The 15,159-nt window shown below is 38.7% G+C and overlaps 1 protein-coding gene and 1 pseudogene across 1 annotated transcript in view; both read right to left on the bottom strand.

The window, feature by feature from the left end:
- The window catches only part of LOC117427752 (cell migration-inducing and hyaluronan-binding protein-like), a 51,625-nt gene extending 40,688 nt beyond the window's left edge, over positions 1–10,937 (bottom strand). Inside the window, exon 1 of the mRNA XM_034046012.3 lies at positions 10,614–10,937. The gene's annotated coding sequence lies outside the window, so the exon portion shown is untranslated. The remainder of the gene's footprint in view (positions 1–10,613) is intronic.
- The window catches only part of LOC117427753 (cell surface hyaluronidase-like), a 29,573-nt pseudogene that overhangs the window by 13,887 nt on the left and 527 nt on the right, over positions 1–15,159 (bottom strand).

Here is a 15,159-nt window from a genome sequence, read left to right as displayed (position 1 = left end):
TGTCTGGCAGAGTTTGCACTACATTCCTGCACAGGATACTCATGAAATTTCACACTCAGGATCAGCAACCTCACACATGGGAAATACATATTTCAAAATACGTTGCAAAAATTGTCATCTTTAATATATTGCAAAATACTTTTGTCAACCATGTGGGACTGCATTATGTTCATTTAAGCAATGCCGTTTTGATCAGGGCATGCAACTTTTTAAACTGATTATGACTCCCGATTATAAACGTATTAAATGAATTAACTTTTTCTCATGTGTTTCTGCAGTGCGTGTATCTCTGTATTCCTGACTAACTGGTGGAATCATAAAGAGCAGGAAACATGCGTCTTACACTTCTTTCCATCTTGACGGACAACACGTTGTTTTGTGGGCTGATCTGCCACCCATTCTTCATGAAGAACCCAATGGCACTGGAGTATCTGTCAGCCGTCGGGGTGAACTTCTTAAAGGAGCACTTCGTCAGCCTGACTGGACCATCATAGATCTGGAATCCACGTATTGGAAACGTCCTGTCGCAACAGAGATCACAGCTCTACTTCGTTCCTGTCTAGTACTGTTCTGCATGCAAGAAGAGTCCATGCATCCCTAAGACCTTTGCAAACACCTGCGTTTTAACAGTATGGTCCATCAGTTTCAATGTCTCTACTTACCTTATAAATGTATACTGTCCTTGACATGTGCCATGGTAAAAAGCATAGCAAGCCACAGGAAAAAATTACAGATAAGATTGCAAGATAAGACTGCAATGATAATATGATATCTTGTAACAATTGTAAGTCGCCCTGGATAAGGGCGTCTGCTAAGAAATAAATAATAATAATAATAAAATAATAATATAAATTCATCATGGTAAAATTGTAACCCAAACAGTCTAAAAAGGACCCTTACTTATTTCTGGGCAGAGTCCTGTATTCCCCATTGGCTCCTTCTCCCCAGTAGCTGTTCTGCCCTCCATGACAGCCCATATTGCTGCTCTCCCCAACGAATATGGAGTCCGTGACTTCCAGACTCGAGCCTTCATCAGTCGGGAAAGTTCCATCACTGCACAAAATAGACACAGGAACTTGAAATTCCTTTAAAAATACCATTGTCAAAATCAAAAGTCCTAGAATAGGGTGATTAGGCACCATCTAGTCTAACTGTTCCCATGACTAAAAAGGTAGGAGCCCCCTTTTATATGGTCGCTATAACAGGCAGTGGCGGAATGACTCATGGGAAAAGCCTGAGAAGAAAAGGACCATTTGAAAGCCTCAAGCACTTGCATCACATCCATTCATATTCAGGATTTGCACTGAATATACCAGTAAGGTTCTTTGTATTGTCACCAAGGACAATTTTTACACATTTGGATTCATCCCAGCTGTAGCTAGCATTGAAAAAAAAAACAAAAAAAAACAGGAAGCAGATTTGAAATGTTACATCCCTTTAAATACTTTTTATTGAGTTTTATGGGACAGTGATTCAAGTGCTCTATCTATGTTTTTAAAGCGGTCTATGTTTTTGCTAAGGTCCTGCTTTTATCACAGCTGCTAATGTTCTTCTTGTGACAATCATAAGACATGTTCCCCTGCTCAAGGACTACTCTGTCTGCCAGCGCTAACACACACTGACAACCCTCACATCACCTAACGCAGTGGGGTCTCCAGCCCCGGTCCTGGGGAACCCCTGTGTCTGCTGGTTTTCATTCCAACTGAGCTAGTTAAGTAATTGAGAGCTCAGTTGGCATGAAAACCAGCAGTGACAGTGGGTCCTCAGTACCGGTTTGGGAACCACTGATCTACAGAGACCTACAGTGTCAGAAGCAGCCACACACTGTAACTGCAGTTAGTTTTAAACAGTGCTACAAGGTGGCCGAGTGTTGCAACTGCAGCAGGAATCCAAAAGAGAAAGTGAAATCCAATTTACTGCACACCCCATAAATCAGCTTACATATACAATCTTAATATAATAATGAGACCACAAACACTGTCATGCCTCTGTAAATAGCTTCTGTTCCTAAGAGAACCTTCATTTCTTTTCAGCACTCTAACAAGAGCAGGGCTAAAGGTTCAGATACTTTTCACAGAACTGGAATCAAGGGCTCTGGGTGTAAACAGTTACAATACCTGGCAAGAGTCAGTCCGATTCCATTGTCAGCAAAACTGAAATAAAAAGAAAAACATGGTTATACAAGTAAATATTCATTACAATGCAACCAAAGTAAAATAATAAACAATACTGTTACTGTACTACTACTGCTACTACTACTACTAATAATAATAATAATAATAAAAATAATAATAATAATAATAATAATCATCATCATCATCATTATCATCATCATCTGGTTAGTTGGCAGTTGTGTACTTTCCCAAATTTCCTCCAAAGTTATCCAAAAAAAATGCTTTAGACTAGCTGTGTAAACAATCGAGTCAGTCTTTTGGGGGAGGCTGAAAATGAAGAAGAGACTTACCCGCAGTTTTGGAAAATGATATCCCCCCCTCTCGCCCAGGCGCCATGGTCATTATTTTTAAAGGCTATCAGCCCATCAATAACCGCAGGAACTCTCGGCTTGGCAGGGTTAGCGTCCTCGTGTGGGCGGAACCTGAGAGAGACATACAGGAAGTGTTCACCCCTGTCCATTCCACACCTGGAACCCTCTTACCATTACAACCCCAAGCCCCAGACACTGTCAGATAACCAAACAGGAGATACTGAACAGGAACAGAGGAAAGGCTGGCAAAGTGTGCATTGAGGGTCAGGAATTTACAGGGATCCGAAACATAAAAGTCAAGTTTAATGCACTAAAGGGTGAGGTGCATCAAAGACATGTGTGTTTGCTATGTAAGCAGACACTGAGCTTTACTTTTAAAGCAACCTGATGCAAATTATGCAACAGTACAGTCAGTTTCCTTAGATCTGAGGGCTGGAAGCAGCGCAATTGATTTAAAATACACAGGAATATATTTCGAATTCCTTTTGTTTGTTTTTTAAATGCTAGCAATAGAAAACAAAAAAACAAAAAAACACCAAGGCATTGAGGCAGAATTGCTCAGTTCTAATGACAGGAAAACATTTGCCTTTGCCAGAAGGCCATTATCTTTATAAACAGCATGCAAGCCCTTTAGAAGGCTATTTATGAAGACAGATAGAAATGGTTTCTATGAAAACCCCTTAAAATGTTAAATTATTGCTGGAAGCAGACAATTAAAAAGAACCCTCTCATGTGTTGTTAAATTTACATAATGCATTTTGATAGCTTGTATGAACTGAATGTTTTGAACACATTGGATACCCCTACAAGGTCCTGTTACTGTGCTTAATACTATATATGGCAGCCCCAATGGCATGGAAACTGATGAATATGAGTCATAAAACAGCAAGAAAGAGGTACACTGTAGGACCGATAATTAACATAATCCTTGCTATAGCACGTCTTAGAGAAGCGAGGAAGCTTGAAAATTATGTATAATCTGTAGTTAATGGGTCTGGCTTTCAAAAAGACACATTATAATAACTGTATTTTTGCTGAAAAAATTGAATAGACTTGCAACCCTGGCTAATGATTTAGGCAATCTTCAATCTTCTTTATGCATTTTAAACGATATATGCAACCACACACAAAGGCTTTGTATTGCTCTGCCTGCTATGCAGTGTACTGTATGGTAACTAACCTTGCGTTATCTATAGTGAGATATTCTCTTGGATTCTCTGCACTTGCATTTGTTGTCTTCACCCCCTTTCCAATAAAGAGACCTGCCTGCAGAAACATTCAAACCACAGTGTAACTTATTAGAAAAAACAGCATCGCAGCAAAAGAAACGCGATTGAATGCAGTCAGCAACCTTTCTGTTTAAATGCATGAACATGATAGACCAGGACAGATGAACACCAATCTACCTGGCCTTCAGTAAACTGAGAAGAACAAAAACCACCCACAACCTTATTCAAAGTTTTTAACTGTAGGCGTTAGACGTACACCAACGGTAATCCTATATTGACAGATTCTTTCATTTACTTCTGTATACACAAAATCAAAGCTATCACGCTAGGGGAAAAAAGTCCTGGCCTGTTTCTAACTTCGGATTAGATGTAAAACCAAGGTCCTAATGCAAGTGACTGCAGCAGCAGTTATTGATACAGCTAGTTATGCAAAGAATCTATTTAACTCCCTATACTATACAACTGTCACAGGGATGTCAGCTTTTTGCATCCTTTGACAAGTGTGATAACTGCAATTTAAATGGGTGTAGGATAAAACCTTCCATTAGAGGTAGCCTTTTAACACATAATAAGAAGGTGTGGGAATAAGATAAAACTCCTTCACCCAACAGTGAAAAAAATTAATTCCTTGCCTCTCTCTCTCTCTGTTAAGAAGTTATTATGTTTTTATGAATGTATTTGACAGATTAATTCGTTTTGCAAATAGAATCCCTGACATGTATTCTGGAATACAAAAAAAGCTGCAAATCACTGTTACAAGTCAGATCCTATATGGGCTAGCAGACACCGATAAATAGTGCTCAGTTGGCAGGTGTTTCCACATACAAGACAAACTACTGAGGTTTCAGGTAGAGTGATTTAAAGCAATGAGGCTTTCTAGTGGACATGCTTTGCAGCACATTTACCCGAATCATTGAGCAGCAATTGTGTTTCCACTCAAAACTATTTAAGCACTTTGCAGACCTTGCATAGTGGCCCGACACCCTATTGGACAGTATTGTGTAGTTCATGACAAGAATAGTACACAGAAGATTGTGTTACATACTTTGAAATTGGAATGCACTCTGTTGTTGTAAAATATCCCCAGTGGTGTCAGCTCAGCCTGCCCTTCTGGAAATGTGCCTTCGGAATGGCCAGTAGGAACCCGGTGAAAAATATACCAGATTCCAACATCCTGCATCAATAAATATCACAGTGCATAGAAACTACATTAGCATCGCGAGAAAACAAAAAAATGTAGGTATCTGTTATAACTGATTATAAACAATTAAAAAAAGTGTTTAATAATAGTCTTATTATTTCTAAGCATATTCTAAAATTGTTAATAGCATAATGAATTATAGATTGTTTATAATCACTTATAACAGATGCCTAAACTAAAGTGTTACAAACTAAAATGTACAAATAGATTCTCAATATATCTGAAGTCCCATACCTGAGCTCCAGCTGCAGCATTGTTTATTAGGTTATTATTTGGATTAGCAATCCAGAATGTGCTGACAGCCCTGGGTGAAAGAAAACACTATGATTCATACACTTAACAAAACAAGCAACAAGTTTTCCGCACACTGGACAGACTTAACCAGATTGTTCCATACACCCTTGTGTCATAAACATATTAAAACAGAATTTAAAAAAACTGTACAGTTCAACCTATTATTAAAATTGCCAGAATTCAATACAGAAAGTATAAATCACTCCTCCCAACTACTGAAAAGCTGTACACCATCACCATGAAGAAATGTATTAAATAGTTTTTCTTGGTACAGTATTTGACTCGCATGCAATCAGTGCTCGGCACTGGTCTGTACTTCCCAAACACATTGCTGCGGATTCTGAGGCACATGGCTTCATCCCGGTCTGAGGGTAGTATGGTTCCTGGCTTTGTAAGGAGCCCTAAGTTATTATACAGTGTGTTTCTCTGCTCCACACCATCTTCCAGGAAGAAGCAATGGCCTAATGTATCATAACCTACAACATCTTTAATCTGAAAAAGAGATTTTAAAAATTGGCTTTGAGCTTTCTAGTGGTGAGAAGTTCACATCTTATAAACTGCATAATAAAGTGTGAAAAACTATAGAATTAAAAAATTCACAACTTAGAATACTGTTCCTGTAACAATCTTGCTGGCAACAGTAAACTATGAGCGCGTACCAGCAGCCCATTGGTCCCGTGCACGGTCACACATCTAGAGAAGCTGTGATGAATGGACAGGTTCTCCAGGTAAGTTGGAGGGTCGTAGCCTCCCTTGTGATCCACGTCACCAGCCAGGTGAAAGTGTACTGGGTAGCTCCCAAGGATCTGCTGCCATAGCGCAGTCAGCTCCACCCCAGACATGTGAAAAGACTTGAAGTGTCTTTGGATCTACTGAGACAAATATTGGGAAACTGAATTCTCTATTATCCCTTGTGATGCTTTTTTATTACTGAGAAATGTATTCTTTTAATCCAATTAACCAGATTCAAAAGATGCAGTTTCCATGGATCTCCTGTCCCCATTCATACGGGTAAGGGGAATTCGGAAAATCAGCAAGGAAAGGGGCAATTTAGCAAGGCCAGAATTGTGTCCTGCATTGGAATCTGGCTAGCCACTGGGGTTAACACAACTGCTTTTAAGGCCACAAAATAAACATGATCTTTAACATCTTATCTAATAGATGGCACCAGCCTTGTTACACAACGCTGTGGTACCAAAAGGGACAGTGCCCCCTACTGAGCGACCAGTGTCACTTTATACAGGTATTCTTGGGGGGTTTCTCATCAAAGTACTGACCAACTCTACTGAGTTCACAAGATCAGAATTACATTTTGTATTGCTGCAATAGGCTTGTTTGTTCAGTAGCTTTTTAATGGCCCTCAATAAATAAGTTTGGCATTATTTTTTTCTTCAATGTCCATTATGATAAGAACAATACAACCCAATTATAATACAACCCAATTACTTACAGTGCACTTACCTTGATATGTCCTCCAAATGTATCATAGTTAAAAATATCGCAATGGTTTTGGCCACAACAGGAGCCTTCCGTTTCACTTTTAATGATTATATTTCTATTCAGCAGCCCAACTTCTGCTCTCATATCAACGCCATCTACAATTTCACCCATGTGAAGATAATGAGGTTTGCCTGTCAAAACATATACCTTGTCACATCAGAGGCAAATCTTAAACGGCCAACATTTTAAACTACGTCCACAAGAAGCTAGTCTCAATTTAAAAAAAAGTGTTACTTTGCATAATGAAATTATTACACAAACTGAATGTTCAATACATTATCCACAGTGACAGAGTGGTAAATGTTATGGAAATTAGACTTCTATGTTGTAGGAAAAATTGAGTAGTTCATACCATCAATTTTGACTTGGTTCGTTTTGCATTCAGGGCACGGGAGAAGGCCGAATTCCTCAGCTTGGTACATTGAATAATCAGTGCTAGCAATCACTATTCTGTCTCCAGTTTTCCAACTTGACGCGTCATCCACCAGGTCTAAAATAATGCCTTTTAAAGCTTCAACTTTAAATCCAATGTGTGGGGATCCTGAATATCCAAAAGAAAAGGATGTGCCATTTGTATATGTAATTAATGAAGTTACACTACAGTACCTTCTTCTAGAATGTGCATGGCTTTGAAGGATTGACTCCAAGCTTGGTGGCGTACACACCCCATTTCAAACATGAATTAGCTTTGGCAGCAAACTCTTTCCTTACGTATTTCATTTAGATAAATCCATTGAAATCCTTCTGTTCAATACTATGCTCAAACCGTTAATTACATTAATCGCATTATTTTCTGTGACTTGCTGTCAAGCTTTTCACATACATTTATTAACAATGATAAACAGGATATGCTGGGGGGTGGGGAGAGGGAGGATAAAGTACCGGTACTGATTAAACAGGAAAAAACACTTAGACACATGCTCCTGTCAGACCTCAGACAACCTTTGGCAAGCACATACGTTACATATCCCCATAGTACAGTGACACTAAACCTTTTACCCATTCACTATAGGCAGTGACTGTGAATCGAGTCCCATCATACGTCTGAAACTCTCTCCTTGCTATAGCCGCCCCAGTGGATCCACTCAATTAATACGGCCTCCTATTCTCTGTGGTTGACAATGGCCCCCCTCTGAGGGTACCTACCAGTGCCCAGGGCTGCCTACAGGACAGAAGGAGTGATATTTAGAGCTCTTATTAAACTCTAACCAAGTATGTTCTGTTTTCCTATCTTGTTAATAGACACCTTTAAGAATGAGGTGTTGCTGTTCAGCGATTTATGAAAAGAGACGTTTTTGAACCTAGACAATATGTAACTCACTGGCAGGTAGTTCATCAAGCACTAAAAACCTGGGCAATTTTTGTGTAGCTAATACTGTTAAGCAATGGATGCAGATGATAGACCAAAAATAAAGGCCTTAAAGGGTTACAATTTGGTGCCATTTTCCCATTATCTGAGCATTCTTGCACAGCTGATGAGTTGCAGCTAATGGAATGGGGGAGGCTGGCAGACAGTTGGCAAGGAGTAATGTTCATATATGAGCATGCCAATAGCAGCAGAGAGAGGACCAGGTCAGTTGTGGATCAACACAACAAAGAATTGGGAGAACATGCCCTAATAGTAAATCTAAACTAAACTAAATACAACACTTTTACATCCCCTCGTTTTTGTTTATCAAGCCTGCTTTGAGACTAGAACAAAGAGCCATGTCTCATGGAGAACCAACTAATAATGTTAACACATAACCTTCCTGGTAAGGCGAATGCAAAAATGTCTTCATATTTTCAAGACAAATCTGGCCTGTTTTTTTTTGTTTGTTTTAAATGACATATCATTATTTTAAATGAGGCTGGCAAGTTAATTATCTGGAGCTGTCCATGGTACTTCTAAAAAAGGTAATTCATGTTTCATCCTTTGCCTATTCAAATGCATCTGGAATATATATATATATATATATATATATATATATATATATATATATATATATATATATATATATATAGTACAAATTCACAGTCTTTACAAACTATTATTTTGGAAATAAAAGCAAGTATATGATATTAGGTGCGAAAAAAAAGCACTACATGTATAATTTATACAAATATCGCATTATTATTTTCTGCTGGAAAATAATGGAGTGTCAATTTGAATACAAAAAAGGTCAAAAGGACATCCAAATGGAATCTTACCTGTATCCTAAATGTTTGATGTATTTGCTCCCCAAGACTTCCATAATGTACTCCCTGGAATCAGTTGACAAACTCCTGGCTGCGGAATCCCCAACTGCCATGGACACTATTGCCCCGGAGGGCTGGTTACTGAGGAACTCTTTCAGTCGCCTGCATTCATTAGCCATCATGTGGGTGTCGAAACGATCTGATGCCAGAACCTGAGCTGTCCCGTCGTCTACAACCCTAACATTGATCCCCCTGCTGCCCCAGTACAGCTCGAATCTATAAGATCCATGCTGCAGTCCCATTGGATGCAAAGTTCTGGCCAGCAGAGTCCAAGACAGTGCTCTCCTCCCGTGCATTTCCAAAGTTCCACCTGCATCGACGCCAATAAACTTCCTCCCGAAATCCTCCACAGACGCTCCGTCTGTAGACCTGCCGTACAATGCGATCGTGGCAGTGGCATTGTATGGGCATTTTGCCGAACCAATGTGCAGCTGTCCATCAGCTTTAATAAGAATATGTCTAGTTCTCAGTGTGATAGGATATTTTGGGTAGTCTGCAAAGACTAATGCCCCTGAAAGAATTTTTTTTTTAAATAATAATAATAATAATAATAATAATAATAATAATAATAATAAATACTTGCTATATATATATATATATATATATAACATTGGCTTACTTTAAAACCCCACCACATTTTGAAAGCATATTGATACATTAAGGTCAGAATGCTAACTAATATATACGGTATTATGTATTTAACTAAAGTATCCCTACAGCCTGTGTTGCATTGCAAACCATTCATTAAAAATGCAAGTGCTAGAAGACTATATTAATTTACCAATAGATTATCTTACCTCGGTCTTCTATAACAATGGAATGCACAGTGGCTGAAGATTCCAGCTTTAAAAATAAACCGGGTCCAATTACAACTTTCCTGTCTTTATCGTGTCCGGGGCTCCAAGGTAACAGGTTGTGGTTTCTATCGGGGCAGCGGTCTGTAACACAAACTCTATGAATTAATAGTACATCAACCATTGCTTACTAAAATGTAAACAGGACAAAATAAAAGGTAAAATACAAACCTGTTGCACACCTTGGTACTATTGTATTTTTTCCTCGGCTTTGTTTGTAACCTTGGTTGGCTTATCGCCAGGGTAGTTCGTGATGCCTTTGAGAAATTAAAACGCCGCACGCCTGTATTGTAAATACCTGGTGAACGCTGTCCAAAACGTACCGAGCAAACCTTTTGTCACGGCGGAGGAAAAATCAAGCACTTCCAAAGAGCACGAAATTGACGTCAAAATTGACAAAGAAAAACAAACTGGTGAATGAATAAAATAAATAACAATTTTAAATCCACGACACGTCTGCTTTTCTTTTTAAGTTGCACACAACATATCTGTCATCTGCCACACAACGTTAACTGCTTTTGGTAAGCTAGAATTGTCCTCCTACAAGATATCAAAACCTCCTTCCCTACAATTCTTCATTCACTCGTATAACTTTAAACTGGCTACTGTACCGAATACAGCAATGCATTTTGCATTGTTTATTTAGTAACATACAACATTTACATTGCCCAATAAATAGAGAAACAATAATAAAAACACATGTACAACAACTGGTTAATTAACATACATTAAAATGATGCAAAGTTCATCTGCAACAACATCCCTTAATGCACAACAAACAGTCTTTTATAGTTACATTGTCTTAACCTTACCTACACCAAGGAGTCTCTTCCAGGTATTTTTCACCGCCAAAGGAAGAACCGTGAGCAAAATTGCAAAGCCACTGTTTTGTAATTTGTATGCACCTGTGACTCCAACGCCAGTTACCGGTTCCTAGTTAAAACGGTGACAGGAGTGACATTAGTTGAGTTGCTTTTGTTATCCAAGTGAAGAGGACTCCGCGCGCCAATCTGTAGCACAAACACCCTAAAATTCTAAGTCAGTGCAGTCTGGTTTATTGATCATAGATGCGATGTGAATGAGAGCTCGGGAGCTCATGTGCAAGCTATGCTGTTGAGAGCGACTGAATGTCCTGTTATTTATACCCATCTCGTTCCCTTTGGCAATGTCTTCACTGTTTACAACAGCTGAGAGGAAACCCCGCCTCCGGTACACGGATTGGCTTAAATAAAATCCCCATACTATCTGTATATTTCTCTAACCTCGCTTTGGACAGCTTTCAAGTAACGTGCCGAACACAAATAGCGGCTAAATGTCTTTTAGCTGAGAACATCATTTACAAAGTGTTGCTTGATTAAGGAGGACGAATGGAAAATAATAATAAAAGTAGACTTCTTCGCACTGTAGACACGGATTTGTATAGGTCGTTTTCTTCAGTAAAGAATGATATGTTACTTAGGTTTACATCGGGTCCAAGCGCAAACAATTGCAAGGTCAACATAGCTCATTCTCTCTGCAAACACTTCTCATGCAAACTGAACTAGTTTTCTGTGTGCCTGCTGAACAATAGATCGAATCCAATAGCGTGCAATACACAGTGTGCAATACGCTTGGGTCTGTTGTCCTAGCTCACAGATTTAATAACTTCATAACAAACCAGTCCCCGAGTGTTTATAAGAAGAGTAACCGCGTAGTCTCTAAGCTCTCATGTACGTTCTCGTATAGACCTACCCATGAATCACTGTTTATTTACTCATCCATAAAGAAATACTGCGATAGAACATATCGATAGATATATGAATAATACACACAGATTCTATTACTGTATCATATAACGTTCATACAGGGTGCTTTGATTCTTCATGTCACTTTCATAAAAAGCTACACTTGAAAGACCTTTAACTTGTAATGCCTACTAACCACGCAATAATCACATTCCAATCGTTCAGCAAATTCCATATGCGAGAACCATCATAAGAGACTCGTGCCAGTACGCAACAGGGTCAGGCGGCGAGACAGCGCGTGTAGGCATATTACTCTGTCACGCTAATAAAGTGGTTGTTTTTGTTTTGTTTTTAATACGGTACATTTTAAATAGCTCAGATACCAGTAATTACAACGTAGTTCTAATGACATTGCACACAATACATTAAATGACGCACCACATCGGCAATTTATATATATAGTAAACAAGGCAATTTTTGTTTGTATGTTCAAGTACCGGTAACTTTCCACGTTCAACGCGTGGGCCAGTGTTTAGCCGGTCAATGTTTCCACTCCCACTGAAGTTGCGCAAAAGAAAACACCTGTTTTGAATGAGTTGTTGGAGTTCTTTTACGGATTCAGTGGTTCTTGGCAGGATTCGATAATGGAATAAAACAGTGACACATTGCCCTTCAGTGCATTTCATACAAATTGGACAAATTATTTGAAAACGTTTTTGGACGATTTCTTAACAAACCACAACATGATTTTTGTTTAGCTGCAAGTTACACCCACACGATGGAAAAAAAAAACAAAAACACGACGTGTCGGAAGTGCTGATTTCGTCAATAAAGGTTTTTTTTTAATGTTTATAATCACACTTCATGACTGCAACATTAATCACACAGCCCAGACTTTCTGTTGCTTTCTACTCTTAGCCATCAAAAACATTATATCTCAACATAATGTTGTAGCTGCTGTACAAATGAAAACCGTTGAAAGAAAATCCATTAGTGTATCAAATGCCAGGAGTACGATTCACATTTTACAAGTGCTTAATGTTGGGTTGTTCCAAGTAAGACCCATAGAGGTCGCCCTTTAACATGTCTGGCCACTAATAATTGAAAAATGTGACATTTAGAAACCTAACATGAAATACTGTACTACTGTTATAGCTTCCGGTAAACACTTGCGATTTGATTACATGCTGTTAAATAAAACATTTAAATTATGTTTATATATATATATATATATATATATATATATATATATATATATATATATATATATATATAATTTTTTTTATTGTGTCTCAATCCTAAAATTCGAGGTAATGCAAAACTTTTCTCCATAGCTGTACTGTCGCTAACCTTTTATTACAGATCTGGCTGACCGTTCTAGAAATAAAGCTTTCCATATTAAGCACAGTGATAGTTCTTGGCACGTTTGGTGTCCATTGTCCACTTTCAGTTTTCCAGGGCTTCATTTCCTCAGGCTCTTGGTCAACTGTCAGATAGAAGAGCCTTGTCTGTGATAAGGGCCAGATTCATGGTTAACACTAGAATATTATCAGGAAATGAACCCGATTCTGTCAAAGCAATATATCATCCTTTCATTCATTTTATACATTCAATATAAAAAAACTATTAACTCACATCCCTATTCTCGCAAAGTTTGCATTTGTTGGATCTTTACAACAGGTTGTGGCACCTTTCAATTTCTATTTTTGCTTATCTTTAGTATTCAAACCGTCAGCAACCTTCAACATGAATTAGTTGGCTGACAAGCCATGAGTAGTGTGGGAGCTGCCCTTCAGGCATCATAAACAACACAAAGCCACACCACTGCTTCCAACATCAACTCGGGAGAATAAGCAATCTCACAGCTGAAAGGGCTGTGAACAGCATCATTATTAGGTATGCACGGTTCAACAGGCTGATCTACAAAATATGAGAATTCAGAATGTGCCAAGTTGAGCTGGTGTGGCCAAGAAGTTAGAACCAAGGACCAGCAGCTACTGTAGAAGATCCTGGTTTCAAAATCTCTGGTCGGTAACCGACCTGTCTGCAGCTGCTGTAAAACTGAGCTGGAAGTAGACCCACTATTAAACAAGAACATGCAGCTGAAATGTGAAGGCTCGTTTTTCACTGTGCAAAGCACTGGAATCTGCAGTGTTTTTACTGGAATATATATATAAAAAAATTGGTTTGTGCTTGCTTTGGCGACCTAAAGCAGCTAGCTTTCCTGTTTCTGTTTGTTACAGAAAGGGTCTGCAAAACCTTCATGTTTATTTTATGCTGGTATTTCATTCCTATTGAGGAGCAGAGATATTTTGCGTGAAAAAAGGTACAAATATAAAAAAAAAAAAAAAAATGTACTGTATATGTATGTAGATGTTTCTTCTATATACTGATGATTGGGAGTCTAATTTAAAGAAACGTCATTCCCTTGCACAACACTTTGTAACATCTGGTGGAAAAGGGAAGGGGCAGAAAAATCAGATTTAAAAAAAAGAGTCTACCATGAAAGATTCACTTTTATCTATATATTCCTAGAAGGAAATGTGATGAATAGCCAGTCTAGTGCCGAAAAGTGCAGTAATGCCATAACAATTGACAAATGAAGTAAGAAATAATTCACATGGGTAGGAAATGGAAACAAATATATAATATTATACCAACCCTTGGTTCTGAAGACTGGTTTCCTTGAGGCCCGGTCATGGCTTTGAAGCAGCTTTTTCTTCAGGATGGAGAAAGCTTTCACCTGCTGGGATTCTGGCAGCATTCCTCCATTCTTCAAGAAGACCAGCACTTGGTGAAGCAGCCACGGCTTCACTCGCAACTGAATGAGCTTCAAAGGGTTAATCTGAATGCTGGAAGGGGGGAGCAGCTGATCACAGCTCATCAGTGGTAGCAGGTCCAAAGCTGTGGTCCTGCCGAAGGCTTTCGTCAAGACGTATCGTGAGAGGCGTATGAGGGAATCGCAGGGCAAATCTGTCGGCTTTGTTCTTTCCATCTGGTCTCTGCTGACAGTGACGTTCCTTCTGGCTTCTCTCCTGTGGAGTTCATGAGTGACTGGGGTGTCATCATACAGGAAGCCACTAGATTCAACGCCCCACGTCCACTCTTCTTCTGTAACACGATAACAATGTCCACAAATTAAGCTCATTGCAACAAGCCCTCTTGTCAATCTAAAAGTAACAATGAACGTAACCCCCATGAACGTCCATTCAGAAGATTAACAAACACCAAAGAGGTAAAGGGAACATCAAAGCCATGAAGATGGAATTTGAAGTTTTATATCCAGATAATGTTGCCAGTCAAAGAACATTACTTTAGTGGACAACATCCATAACTTGCCACTGCTGCAAGCAGTGATGAAGAAAAAAATCCATAGGCAGCTAAATAAGAACTCTAAGATGGGGTTAAGGCCTGTGTTTCAAGTTGTTTTTACAGGATAGTTCATAACAGAAGCCACTCTCATGTAGAATTGCCTGTTTCAGAATAAGAAACCTAATTGTGTTATTTCAAGATGAAACGCTGATCATTTCAAACTAATATTTGTGTCTATTTGGTCTGCTTTGTAATTTTTGATTGTTTGTTTTAATCTCAGTATAATTATTAGTTGTCTCGACAATTGCTTGACAATAAAAGG

This window comes from Acipenser ruthenus, chromosome 21 (assembly GCF_902713425.1).
Source record: "Acipenser ruthenus chromosome 21, fAciRut3.2 maternal haplotype, whole genome shotgun sequence".
Classification (NCBI taxonomy): domain Eukaryota; kingdom Metazoa; phylum Chordata; class Actinopteri; order Acipenseriformes; family Acipenseridae; genus Acipenser; species Acipenser ruthenus.
The sequence above is the reverse complement of the archived record's forward strand: the minus strand, read 5'-3'. Positions and strand labels throughout refer to the sequence as shown.